Source organism: Synchiropus splendidus, chromosome 14, assembly GCF_027744825.2.
Source record: "Synchiropus splendidus isolate RoL2022-P1 chromosome 14, RoL_Sspl_1.0, whole genome shotgun sequence".
In the NCBI taxonomy this organism is placed as follows: Eukaryota; Metazoa; Chordata; class Actinopteri; order Syngnathiformes; family Callionymidae; genus Synchiropus; species Synchiropus splendidus.
In genome coordinates, this window is record NC_071347.1 from 15,175,042 (window position 1) to 15,188,285 (window position 13,244).

Genomic DNA, 13,244 nt, shown 5'->3' on the forward strand with positions numbered 1-13,244 from the left:
ACAATTTACATAATTCATACACATATGACCCTTGACTGTTATGAACTAGAACACTCGATGTTAGTGTTAAATTTTATTGTCATAATATTTATTAACATAATAATAACATTTATATTGTCATTAAAATAGAATGAATATAACAGTCGCAAAAGCCCAAATGATATATATATATATATATATATATATATATTCTTTGTTTTGGTTGCTATGGTGCCTGACAGCGGTTGATCTCCAGCACGAAGGCAGAGAGCCGTACTAGCTTCGTGTACATACAAATGAGGGCGGTATCTTGTAGTTTTGATGTGCAGGTTCAGCTGATCTGCTGACATCCAAGCGGTATATACATTTACAATACACTTGTAGTAATATAGCATAAAAACCCATATTCATAACTCTAGCATAACAGCATAACAGCAGTTGACAGTTGTCTATATATATATATATATATATATATATATATATATATATATATATATATATATAGAGAGAGAGAGAGAGAGAGAGAGAGAGAGATTTTTCTAATTTTTTTTTGTTCTTTGAGCTCATTCCTTGGTGGAGATTGTCCACCCTGGGACACAGTCTGGTGCAGTGGCTCTCTGATGGAATGTGACCCACCTGGTGGATGGTCTTGAACGTCCCAGCCAGTGGACTTCACCTGCACATCCAGATCTGACTTTTTACAGGACCCATTCCACGACATGGCTTCCACACACCTTCTAAAATCTGGGCGATGCACCTGTGAAAGAGTGAGTGGTCAGAGTTAGGGCTTAACATGCAACGTAGCTTTCTACCAACATAACTTCGGGAATCATGTGATTCAGTAGCTTAAATGAGAACAGTCCTTCAAAACTGGGCATGAATTCAAAATAATAAGTAATATTCATTTTGGGCTCGTGATGAGTTAACTCAGTTTCCCTGGTCTGTTGTTGTTGTGTTGTTATTTTTGGGACCCCAGCGTTGCAGCGTGCGAGCAAATGATGAAATAAAACCATGTGTCTTTGAGTCAGATACTCGAGTACTTTTGTCATTTGCCAGTACATTTAAACATGTGCTACAGTTCCTACATGAGCATGGAGGTGTCACACAACTACACACAAAAAGTAAGTTCTCTTTCGGTCCCAGTGCATTTCTTTGCATTGCATAAATGATCATCAGAAATATAATCTTAATAAATACAAATATGGAATCAGTATATAATGGTACGCCTTTAAATACATGGCAGATTTACTGCAAACTCCAGACTGTAGTGCAAACCCCACACCCACTAAATTTAAGAAGGAAATAGATCTTGTTCATACATAAGCCGCACTGGTTTATAAGCCGCGGGTGCAGTGGTGCTGTCTGCACCGTAGAAAGGTCAGTGGTGCACCCAGCTTAACAATGCATGAGAATTACTTCTAAACTAGTTCTGAAAATGGGCTCCACCATGGAGACTGACTCATGAAACAAACTGGGCAAAGTTCTGAACTTGAATCATGAGCTCCTCACATCTTTTATTGACATTAAAGCACTCAAAATTCACTGTTCTCACCGCGTGTCCGAAGCTCCGACACCACAGCAGGTCTCAGCTGCTGCTTCCCGTCTCTGGTCCTCCAGGAGATCAGCTCTGTTGGCTGAGCTGCAGACATATGGGCAAAAACAGTGCATTTTGAGAACTTTGAGGTAAAAAATAAATGCCAGTGATTTCATTGGTTTGATGTGACAAGGCTCGATGTTGAGCTTTATACTCTTGAAATCACGGTTAGGGGTGAGAAGAGGTACGTTTTTTTGTGGCATCTCCATTTAGTGAGGACGAGATGAGGAACATGTAGTAGCAGTATTGGATGAGGAAAGTCCCCGTGATCAGGTGACATGAAAGAACAGTTTGAATGAGAGCGTTGAGAGCAGCAGCCACCAGAACAAGCGTGTTCATGTGCTACATCTGATGATGCATTAATGAAGTGCCCCTCACCAGACAGAAACATTCCCTAATTATGTCCTGGCTGCTTATCACATGTTTCTGTGGGAACATGATTGCAATCCGATGATTATAAGTATACGGTAATTCCCGTACGGTAATGGCACCGAAAGGTCGACAAAAACATCCCGCAGAGGTTTCCAAACATTGTCTGTCATTTAGAGAGGCAGATCCACTCACTAGTTTGAACAAACCAACAACAACAACAACCTGGCATGTCTGCAGCCTGGGAGGCCGACTGTTCGTGCTCCGCCACGGCGGCGGTGCGAGGAATTCTCCACCGACCAGCTCCCAATTTCATGGCGAATTTGCAGCGTGGACTACATGTGTTTGGGGAATGTAAAGTGGAGCAGCGGGGGCAGCTCTCCAGGATTAAGCCCGCTCATCAGTTTATCATTTATCAAACAGTACTTTCAGCACAGGGACGGGTAAAAAAAGAGGACTCCATAATATTCCACAGCCGTGCCGTCCTTTGTACTTGAGGATTAACGACAGGCCGGAGAGATGAGTTTAAAGCTTCAGAGGAGCGGAGGGTGAAAGAAAGCCAGATCAGAATGGAGATACCATTAGAGAATGTCATAAATCAACAGCCCTTGTGGTGGGGGAACACCGTCTTCAAGACCATCTGGACTTCCCAACCTTACTGCTTACTTTGGGACTCCTCCATCTGAAGAGGTGCTTTTAAGGATGTGAGTTTTATTTTAGTGCAGAGACTTTCTAGTGACACGCCCCATTCAGCAACCGGCAGTAACACAAAAACGGTTGATTCTCGAGTAGTCACCACATACATGTACTTACTTTTGAAGGCAATATCCTGTTTATCCTTAAATTTACAAATATAACAGGACAAAAACATGATTTATAAGATGCGTTTAAGTTCGTCTTGTGGCTAAATTGTAGTAAATTATGGCGGTTGTTAAATAAACAGCAGAATAATCGTTAAAAATTTTAAATAATCTCTTGAGGCCAAAACTATGATTTGGGGTGTGTTTTTTTATTGCGTCTGACTGTCTGGGATAATAAGGAAATAAGATGCTTATTACCATATTATTACTATTATACTCTTTTTTTTTACTACTCAAACTTTGATGCCTAAAATGACAAGTGACATTATTATTGTTCACGCATGGACTGGTTTCTTTATGCAAGTTTTTTTTTTTGTTTTCCTGATATTCCTGTGGACTTGTTTTCCACCAAAGTGGGAATAATGTTTTAATATCATAACCAGCAACAATATGGTGCAGGTAGAGCCTCTAAATATGGGAAGCAGGTCACAGTTTGAATTATTAAAAATAAAGTATCATGGTGCTGAAAGGCAAAAATGTCCACTTGTGAGGTCACTCCGCTGTTTGAGCTGGTGGGGTGGGTTTCAGATTCGGGTCATCACCAAGTGATTTTTAAACAATGTTATGAGGTGAAGTTACAGGGTGCAGAGATAAAGAAGGTGGGGGATTTGAAGTACTGAGGCTTAACTGTCCAGGGCCATGGAGAGTGTGAGAAAGAGGTGAAGAAGCGGGTGCAGACAGGGTGGAATCATTGGACAAAAGTGTCAGGTGTGATGTGTGACAAAAGGGAGGTGAGGCCAGCAATGTTGTATGGTTTGGAAACAGTGGCACTGAGGAAAAGACAGGAGGCAGAGCTGGAGGTAGCAGAGATGAAGATGCTGAGCTTCTCTCTGGGAGTGAGCAGGATGGATAGGATCAGGAAGCAGTACGTCAGAGGGACAGCACATAAGACAGACAAAGTCAGAGAGGCTAGATGGAGATGGTTTGGACATGTACAGAGGAGAGAGAGCCAGTACATTGGTAGATGAAGATGTTGAGGTTGGAACTGCCAGGCAGAAGGAGGAGAGGAAGGCCAAAGAGGAGATTGATGGAGGTGCTGAAGTATGAAGTAGGTTTGAGAGAAGAGGAAGCAGAGGACATGGAGGAGATGGAGCAAGATGATCCGCTGTGGTGACCCTGAAGGGGGAAGCAGAAAGAAAAAGAAGAAGAAGTAATGCAACACATTCTCACACCGCATCAAATGTTGGACGCCACCTGATGGCTAAACCCAAACTCTGTCTTTCATTTTTATAACATGCTGCCCATGACATCAGGATTTGACACATGCTTCAATTGAAAGACTTAGGCAGGAAGTTTACTATGAAAAAGTACTGTAGCAAATAGTTTCTATTAGAGGCATTAGCAGTGAGAATATGTTGCGCCATGTCATCACATTCAGCAAGTTAAGTCGTAGAGGGAACTTTGCAAAGGGGATGCTCAAGTCTGGACAAGGTTTTTGATTTAGATTTCCATCTGAGCCACTTGGCTTCACCAGGTAGGGCGGTCCAACTCTCACCAGAACGGAGAGTTACTTCTCATTCATGCATACAAACATGAGAGCTGACAGCAAAAATCGCAAGTACAATAAGGTGAAAAGGAGTTTGCGATATCTTCACACAAACCAGGGCACAAAAATAGTTTAAAGCAAAAGCAAAAAAACGAAAATATGAGGCAACATACAAGCAGGATGTGGACAGAGACTTTGCCCGAAAACCAGTATGGTGCCCATGATCATAAATCCAGAGGGTCCACGCAGACATGAAAATTTGAGAATACGGAAGTAACACCTTTTCTTGGGAACCAGTACGATGGCACTACACCGGCACCACTGACCGGAAATTCAGGGTGTTTTGTTGAAAAAAACATGGTGTCCAATATCTGGTGTTTTTCAGTTTAGTGTGTCCCCATGATGCCCAGACGCCATTTGAGCAGGAAGACTGACAAACACAGGAAAGTAAACAAAATGAAAGAAAAATGTGTATTTGAACATCGACATGTGTCAATGCTAAGGTTGTTCTCAATGGGAAGTTGAACACCTCAACAAACTGAGTATCTCGGGATTGTGCAGTCACATCTTAAGTCTCAACACTAATGTTTAGGATGTCTCCCTGTAACACGAGACGAGGACAGACGGACCGCGACCTCACACCCCACCCTCACTAACAACTGCTACGACTTTCGCGCGTCCGTGGATGACGCGTCTGCGATTCTGAAAATGCACAGCGGTTGTGTCGTGTGAGGTCGACACCAGGGCTGACGGACACTGGGACATGGCGGCGACTCACAACGTGACAACACCCGTTCTGCTTTGGTTCACGTCAGGTTCGGGGTGACACCCGGGCTTCTCCGAAAGATAAGTGCAAGTCTCCCTCGGGACTTCACAGACCTGCCAACTTCCCGCAGACACCTCTTCCTTTTTGCACTTCCTGATGTTATCAAATTCCGGGATCCAGAGTGGACCTTTGTGGCTCATGGCCTCGTCTTCCGCTAGCACACGTGTGCGTCACATTATCTGCTGAGAGGCCAGACTTTGCATCCTGTCAGGTGGGGGAGGGGTTGTACAGCAATGTCAGAAACAGGAAAAGGAAGTGGACACAACCAGGATTAGGTGAGAGAATGGAAGGAACAGAGTACAATATCTATCTCCCCTCTCCCTTCAATCATTTTATAAACAACCCCGGCATATTTTCTAAACTGTTTGTCAGCAGGCTCCGCACCTTCTATTGGGACTGACCGAAGCGCGGATTCAGCACTTTTTGACCTGTGATGGAGCCTAGTAGTTACTCAAACCTAGGTGGAGTGGTTCAAAAAGGGAAAGTCTCTCTATGTGGCAGGAACCAGGAGTGAAAGTCAAGGCATGATCTGACTCTGCACTCTTTGAGCTCTCATTTCAATAGATCCCTAAGTAGAGTTTGACTTTGAAGGCTTTGATCCAGAGGCAATGCTATGGCATTTGACTTCTAGCTAAAAAAAAAAGCAGTGTGTCAGACCTCTGGGGTCACTGGGATCACTTATCGCGGCTGAAAATAACCAGTGGCAAGCCACGATTTGGGGAATCTAAAAGAGGGCTGACATTAGCAGGTGCCCCGAGGTGGAATGGAGACAGATACAGAGCAGGTCATTGACCTCAGACCACAGAGAATGTCTTTTTCTTTTCCACATTTTTTCCTCTTTAAACCGGAGGGCCTGGTTTCACTTAGCTGAACAATACCGATTCACCATATGTACTATGTCGTTTTAAAACATCTTTCTGTGTCTTGTTCTGCTCAAGGTTTTAGCTTCAACTATAAGTTTGCTTTTGTGTTCAAGAAACAATTTCAAAGTACATTTACAAAAAAAAAAATACAAACAGCTAGCATTAGCAACAATAGCTCTCAGTAGTAGCTTGCCTATCGTTGACGTAAATAAATGAAAGTACGTTTCAGCCTGACTAAAAGCTAAAATTAGCCTCTGACCCAATAGCCTGCGCGGCTATGAGATCATGCGTGTCAAACTCAAGGCCTGTGGGCCACATCTGGCCTACGCTATAATATTAGACACAGCCAGAGGCTTCATATCATTTATTAATGGCCGGCCAGTTAAGAGCACTCTCACCACTCAAACTGAAAGTCCCATGATGCACTGCAACAGTGGAAGCTCGTATAATAGAGACAAATATTGAAATCAAATTTGAGCCCTTGTTCGTCAGCTTAAGAAAACACACTTGTTGTTATTCCTGTTTGAAGAATACATGCAAACCTTTTTGCTTATGGAAATGATTTGCATAGACGCAGAATTTAGGACGGATCTCGGGATTGTGCAGTCACATCTTAAGTCTCAACACTAATGTTTAGGATGTCTCCCTGTAACACGAGAAGATGACAGACGGACCGCGACCTCACACCCCACCCTCGCTAACAACTGCTACGACTTTCGCGCGTCCGTGGATGACGCGTCTGCGATTCTGAAAATGCACAGCGGTTGTGTCGTGTGAGGTCGACACCAGGGCTGACGGACACTGGGACATGGCGGCGACTCACAACGTGACAACACCTAAAACTAACGAATTTAGGACGGAGGAAAAATTTGAGACAATATTGGGTGACCAAATGGTGAAACATCATCACACTCAAAGTGCCAGGTGCACAATTGCGCGTGCCACCGTGACAAATGTCACAGTGAGAATGGCTGACTGGCAAAAAATTGCACTTTTCAGGATGGTAGTTAAATATTATTATTGGCTGCTAAGTTGTTTGGATGCTAAGCTAATTCAGAAGTTAAAGTATGAAATAAGATTTGGCTAAGTGGACAACCCATCCTCACTCCCATGGCTTCATATATTGAGGTCAGGAAAGTGGACTTTTGCGTCCTATACTGACGCCAAAGGCAGCCTAGCACGTTGTATGTTGACACATAAGGTTTTCAATTGAAGCACATGTTCCACCTTCCTCTGCATTTCCTGACACCATGGGCTGTGCGTCACGTGAAAGAAAATGGGAGTTGGAAGGAAGAAGTACGAATTGCTATTGAAAGTCCCTCAAACGTTGTGTGCTTTCAGTCATGGTGACTTCCTGACAGCACCATGAATAAGCCGGAGAGGCTGTATATGTGATGTAGTTCAGCGACTACAGCTTCCAAACGTCTCCCTTGCAACACCCTGCTCTTGGTGTGTGATCCACACCCTCGCATGGGGTGGAAAATGTTTTCACCACATTGAAGCGCTGATGTGTTGCGCAACCTGGGAAGCGCCTTTGGCGTCATTGTAGGACGCAAAAGTCCACTATCCCAACGTCACTCTATTACACCATGGGAGTGAGAATGTGTTGAATCAGATGGAAACGTGTAGCTACAGTGAAAGACTAGCGCTAGTTTTGTCGACTCTTATTAAAAAATACAATTAAAAAAATTATATAAAGCAAAAATCGCCTCGTAAATATCTCGTAAACATGGCCGCAACTGTTTTGTGTTGCCTTCAGTTTAACGATTTTCGCCCTCTTGTCCCGCACACGGTGTCATGAAGTTAAGCCGCATTAGTGCGATGAGTTAAATTTAAGACGGTGGGATGACTCACCAACACAGAAACATGCTTTCTGCTCACCTTAAAACCACATCAACAGCCACTGACAACTTGGGTTTCGTGTCAAAGAATAGCGACACTGGTGGTCTCGGGGATATATTATGTCACAGGGATCATATGGCATGACTGAAGTGACTCAAACAGGCCAACAGCAGAAATGCCCCGAGTGACACCAGCAGGTGCTCTTTATGACTGGGCCTTTAGTCCTCAATCTCCAGAAGAACTACTGAGAGATTGCGGTTTAACGGTCACTGACAGCCAGCCATTGTTTCTCCTTTATTAAAAAGCAAATGCTCGCCTTCCTTCTCCTTAATTGAGTATGATGGAGGGAGTGATACGAAAACAGCTGGACGGAAAATGTCTCGTGAAAGGATGAGGTTCGGGCGAAGGATTTTTAGCATGTTTTTTAAGTGTGTTTTTAAGCTATTGTATTGTATTAGGACACATATTTGTGTAAACGTACAAAGATGAGGGTTCAATAGTGAAGGTGACGTTTGCTTGAGGTGGAAATAACCAAGTAACCAGAGACGTTTCTATACAGTGATCCACAGTGGAGTGTATCAGTGATACAATTTCATATTTATAGAGGTGGTAATAGATCGCAGTGATGGAGCTAATCCACCATATCACCAAACAGATTAATGCTAATGCTAATGCTGGTGAGTCAAAAGCTTAAACTAGGGACAATCACAAGATAATAAGATATAAGACATAATGAAAAAATAAATAACATAATAAAGATTAAAAAATGAATAATCAGGAAACACAAAGCACAAAATAAATATCATAAAACACGAATCAAGGAAAAAAAACATATTTTTACATATTTTGTTTTGCAAAATTTGGAAGAAAAAATAAACAGAAAAGAAAAAGAGCAAATAGAAAATCAAAATAAAATATAGTCTAAGGTAAAACTTTTGAAATCACATTGCAAAAGGAAGCATCAAAAATTGGCCACATTTTTTTTTTAAACTTTCAAATCAGACCTAAAATTATAAATGAAGAAATACATACTACAGGAAAAAATGCATTGCATTTAAACGAAAAAAAGATGTAAAAATAAAAGTTACTTTTAAGTTTTAAAATACTATTTTAGCAACAAAACAGCAATGTGAAAAAGACTTGAGAAAAAAATATAATAATTAATATATAATATAATCTAAATGTAAGTGATAAGAAAATGTAAATGACCTGTGTGAATAATATTAAATTTCACATAAAGTAATCAGATAAATTCATTTTAACAACAATGAGGCAGTGAAATAAAAACCTCAACACTACAACAACTGAAGCGCATCACTTAGCACTAATGCTCCGCCGCACATTTGCGCCGGCATTCAAAGGTCACTCTGAACATTTTGGCACAAATGTGAAACAAGCAAACTGTTGTTCAGCCTGCCTGCGTGCTCTTCATGGTCCCCCGTTGTTACACGGCGGGAGGAGGAAAAAAAAATCAATGTAGGTAGAAAACTGTGTTTACAGGTTCACAGGAGGACACGGAGGATTAACCCGTAGACACAGCTGCGAGGATTTAAACAGCTGTTGTCTTGTTTTGCAATGGGAAGTACGTCAATCACAAAATGCATTTCTGATTATTATCATCATTTGCTCAGTCAGGAAAATGATTGAAATGTATTTAGAAACGTGACCTTTTTTTTGGATTATATTATAGATGTTCAGTATTTTTTTACATAGCTCTCAGTAAACCCTGAGGAATGAACAAAGTTCTCGTACATTCGCGAGACTTTCTCCGCGTTTTTAAGAGGCTCAGCCATCAAGGAGAAGCTCCTCCCAAACTCTGGTGAGGTGCTGGTAACCAAGAGCTCAAAGCGAAGCCTGGGCCTCTTCACTTTAACTGCTGCCTCTGCAACCCAACCTCAAATAAGGAGGAGGAAAACTGATGGATAGGTGACTCATAAGACCCTAGCAAATATACTTCTCCCATAAGCATGAAGTTTGTTTGCGTACGTCTCCCACAATCACAAGGATCACAGTACAGAATATTTAAAATTTCTTCAAGTCAAAGGGGCGACATGGTCGCAGCGAAGGCAGGTCTCAAAGCGCGCTGGCTGCAGGAGACACAGAGGGGAAAGCGATGTGGCATGTGAAGGAGCAGAGTGCAGGAGGCGGAGCAGGAGAGCAGAAACGGATCAATACCAGTCAGGAAATAAGGGAGAAAAGGTTATTTACTTGACATTGATCTGTTGTAGCAGCGCTGGAGCCTGCCCTGTTTCTCTTTTGTTAACCTTTCAGCCCGAGTATACTCACAAATGACGTGGGAGTCTACTAACAGGTGTAAATTATGGATCGAAGGAGGTCACTGAGCCTCTGTCACTGGCTGGCGTCTCAACAGTCGCAGCCGGGCAAAACATCATATTGCAGAGGAGATAAAAAAGAATAAAGACGCTGCCTCGATATGAAAACCATATTTTCAGGTATGCATGAAAATATTTACTCTCATGACAAATACAACTTTATTTAAATAAATAAATGGAATTGTTACAAGCACAAACTTCACAGTTTGAGACTCATATTTATTTCAACATTTGTATCGTATTTTTTCATTTTAAATTGACTCATGTTCCATAGATATAGTTGTCTTTTCTTCCCTTTCATACTGTGGGAAATTGTCAGAGTTCAATTCCTTATTTATTTTATTAGGATTACATTTATTGCTGAAAAAAAATCCTCAAAATTTACAGCACTATTCCTTTTCTAATGCAGCTATAATATTAATTAATGTATATATTTTTATATAATTTTATATATTTATATTTCATTTTATTTTTAATCTCATCCTTCACATTGTAAAGTACATAAATATTTTAAATCAGAACACTGTTAGAATCTTGAATTTTATGTGTCACATCTCATTCTATAAGAAAAAAAATCACACTTTAAATCAAATTTATTTTATTATTATTTTATTACAAATCACGCAAAACCTTTGTTTATTGAAAAAAATGTGAGTTTTCCATATTTTTCTTTGCATATTACAGTTACAATACTCAATTCAAATAAATAATAGTTTAGATTTTTTCATTAATACCACAACCTTTGGCTCCTATTTTAATTTCTAGTTAATGTAACAATTTAGCCCAACTCTTCCTGTTTTGTTTAGGTTGTGTGAGTCATGACCATTGACAGACCATTAGATGATCATAATTCCGTAAGTGCACACAAAAATCATTCTATCCTCAGAGCTAACACTCATTTCTGACCCTGTTTCTGGCATGGTGAGGTCCAGGTGGCCACATCGAGCTCAGGTCTACCTGGAATAAGTCGGGGGACACCTTGGATGGGTTGCCAGACCCAGTCGGGAACACACAGACAGATGACCGGACAAACTAGAGCTATCCATTAACCTTGGTGTCAGTGTGTTACGACATTACAACGTCTCTATCTATTGTTATCATTCGGAAAACAAAACAGATTCGAGACTTGGATCCGCATTCAAACTCCAAATGAAGCCAAGTGTGTTTTGCTAGCAAACAGCTCTGTGGTTGCATTCCTGGCCCTGACTCAGTTCGAACTTCCACGCATCCATCATGTCTCTTTTTAGTGGGTGTCGATGGCGCAGACCTGATGCGCTGAATGAGGAACTATTTGTTGATCCATATGCCAGGACTTGTAATCGCTTTCCCGGGTTCCTGCCAATTGTGGCCTTTGCCAACAAGGGCCACATGTTCCCACAAAGGGAAGTCTGGCAAATGGATGGTTCCGTTGTTCGGCTTCAGCGGAGGAATAAATCCTGGTCCACGGCGGCTCGAGGTTACGTTCTTATAGCACCGCCGCGTCGCGTTGAATGTATTTTTATCAGCTAAAATCCTGCACTTTTACCGTCTTTACCTCTTTCAATTTCCTTGCCTGGCTTTCAGAAAAACCCACACACATTCAGGTGCTTTGTGTCAACGTTGACATCGGCAACCTCGCACCTCTCTCTGCTTTTACCGTTCAGGCCTCGTCGTTGCAAGAAATTGGATTTTTTTTTTTTCCCCGCCGGCCACGCCAAATGACTGAAACTTATCCATTCTCACATAGTTGGCAGTTGCTGCTAAATAAACATGCATTGGTTGCTCCGGTTCACAACCTCTCCACGCAGCTCAACCATGTGCTCTAATGGAAACATTCAATGTTTTTGGTTTTTTTTTTTTTCTTTTTCAGCTACACAATGAATTACATTAACAAGGCAAAATGTCTGTGTACAGAAATCACATGCTAAAACTATGAATACTTGAGTAAATACATGCTTTCTCTTGTCTCCAGGGTCAGGCAACCCTTTAGAGAAACGTATATAATTTAATGTCTTGATACATGAGCGTGCGATGGCTGCTTTCAGAAACAAGTCCATTGTGTATTCTGGTGACTCATTTTCAGGCAGGAAGGAGGCCCATGGGGTGAGTTGACCCCAAAAGAGCCAGGAAATTTGTTTTTTTTCCACCTGAACTTGGCTATATCTCACTTTCTGGAGGTGGCTGTCTCACTCACTCACTCTCAAGGACCAAGCCAATCTCCCTTTGTAAATAGAACGATGTTTTATAATTCCCCCTCTCTCTCAGATGACCGTATCAATAATGCAGAGGCACCACATCTGTCCGGAGCCATGAGATTATTTCTCTGATTTGGCCCGACAGTTATGGTAATAGTTTGCCAAACAATCTACTCGAGCAACAATGACCGCAGATTACAGCTGTTTTCAGATCGGAGACGCTGCAGAGAGACCCATGATTGATTGTTCGCCGCCAGACGGAGTCAGCCGGTTCACACCCCCTCGTCCCACTTTTGGCTGTTGCATCTGATAACGGAAACATTTCTTTATGTCTTATCTGTCTTGAGTTTCGCTTTGGTGAAGCGATCATTCAGGGCCGTTCGAGTTGGACAACAGGTGAACTTCTGTGTTGCGACTAGCTTCCGCCCTTCCTCTGTCAAAAGTAAAAATCTGTGACAAACCATCGTAATATTACACACTCAGTACCCTGAGACTTGAACGGTCGACATGCCACACTGACAAGCACATGTCAGACTGGCGTTCCTCTTCTCCTCCACTTGAGAATAGTCGATATTTGACGCTTTAGGAGCGAGTTCATTGGTGTGGATCGCGCATCATGTGTCCTCCTTACTGAGGGTAAGTGATGGACCCAAACATACATTTAAACTACAAAATATTGTTTATTTTTGCATCAGTTTGACAATAGCACAATAAATCACGATGGTGGCTATATTCCAGTTTTTATATCACCTTATTGAAACTAAAGCGCTTTTAATGTCTTGAAAATATTTGGATAAGAATTTCAATTTTATAGGAATTTCAAGTACATTCAGAGTAGCGGAAACCCTGGCCATAGTGTAGTGGCAAAAGCAATCAGATGCTTTTGTTTGCTTTTGTTCAGGGATTCCTCCATGTTTG

General features: G+C 41.7%; 1 long non-coding RNA gene across 1 annotated transcript; it reads right to left on the reverse strand.

Moving 5' to 3' along the window:
* Positions 1–551: 551 nt before the first annotated feature.
* On the reverse strand, positions 552–5,648 carry LOC128771131 (uncharacterized). The gene is made up of 3 exons (XR_008416588.1): positions 5,566–5,648; positions 1,532–1,618; positions 552–736 (listed from the first exon to the last, which is right to left on the reverse strand). It is a non-coding gene; the product is annotated as an uncharacterized LOC128771131 (long non-coding RNA).
* Positions 5,649–13,244: the final 7,596 nt, after the last annotated feature.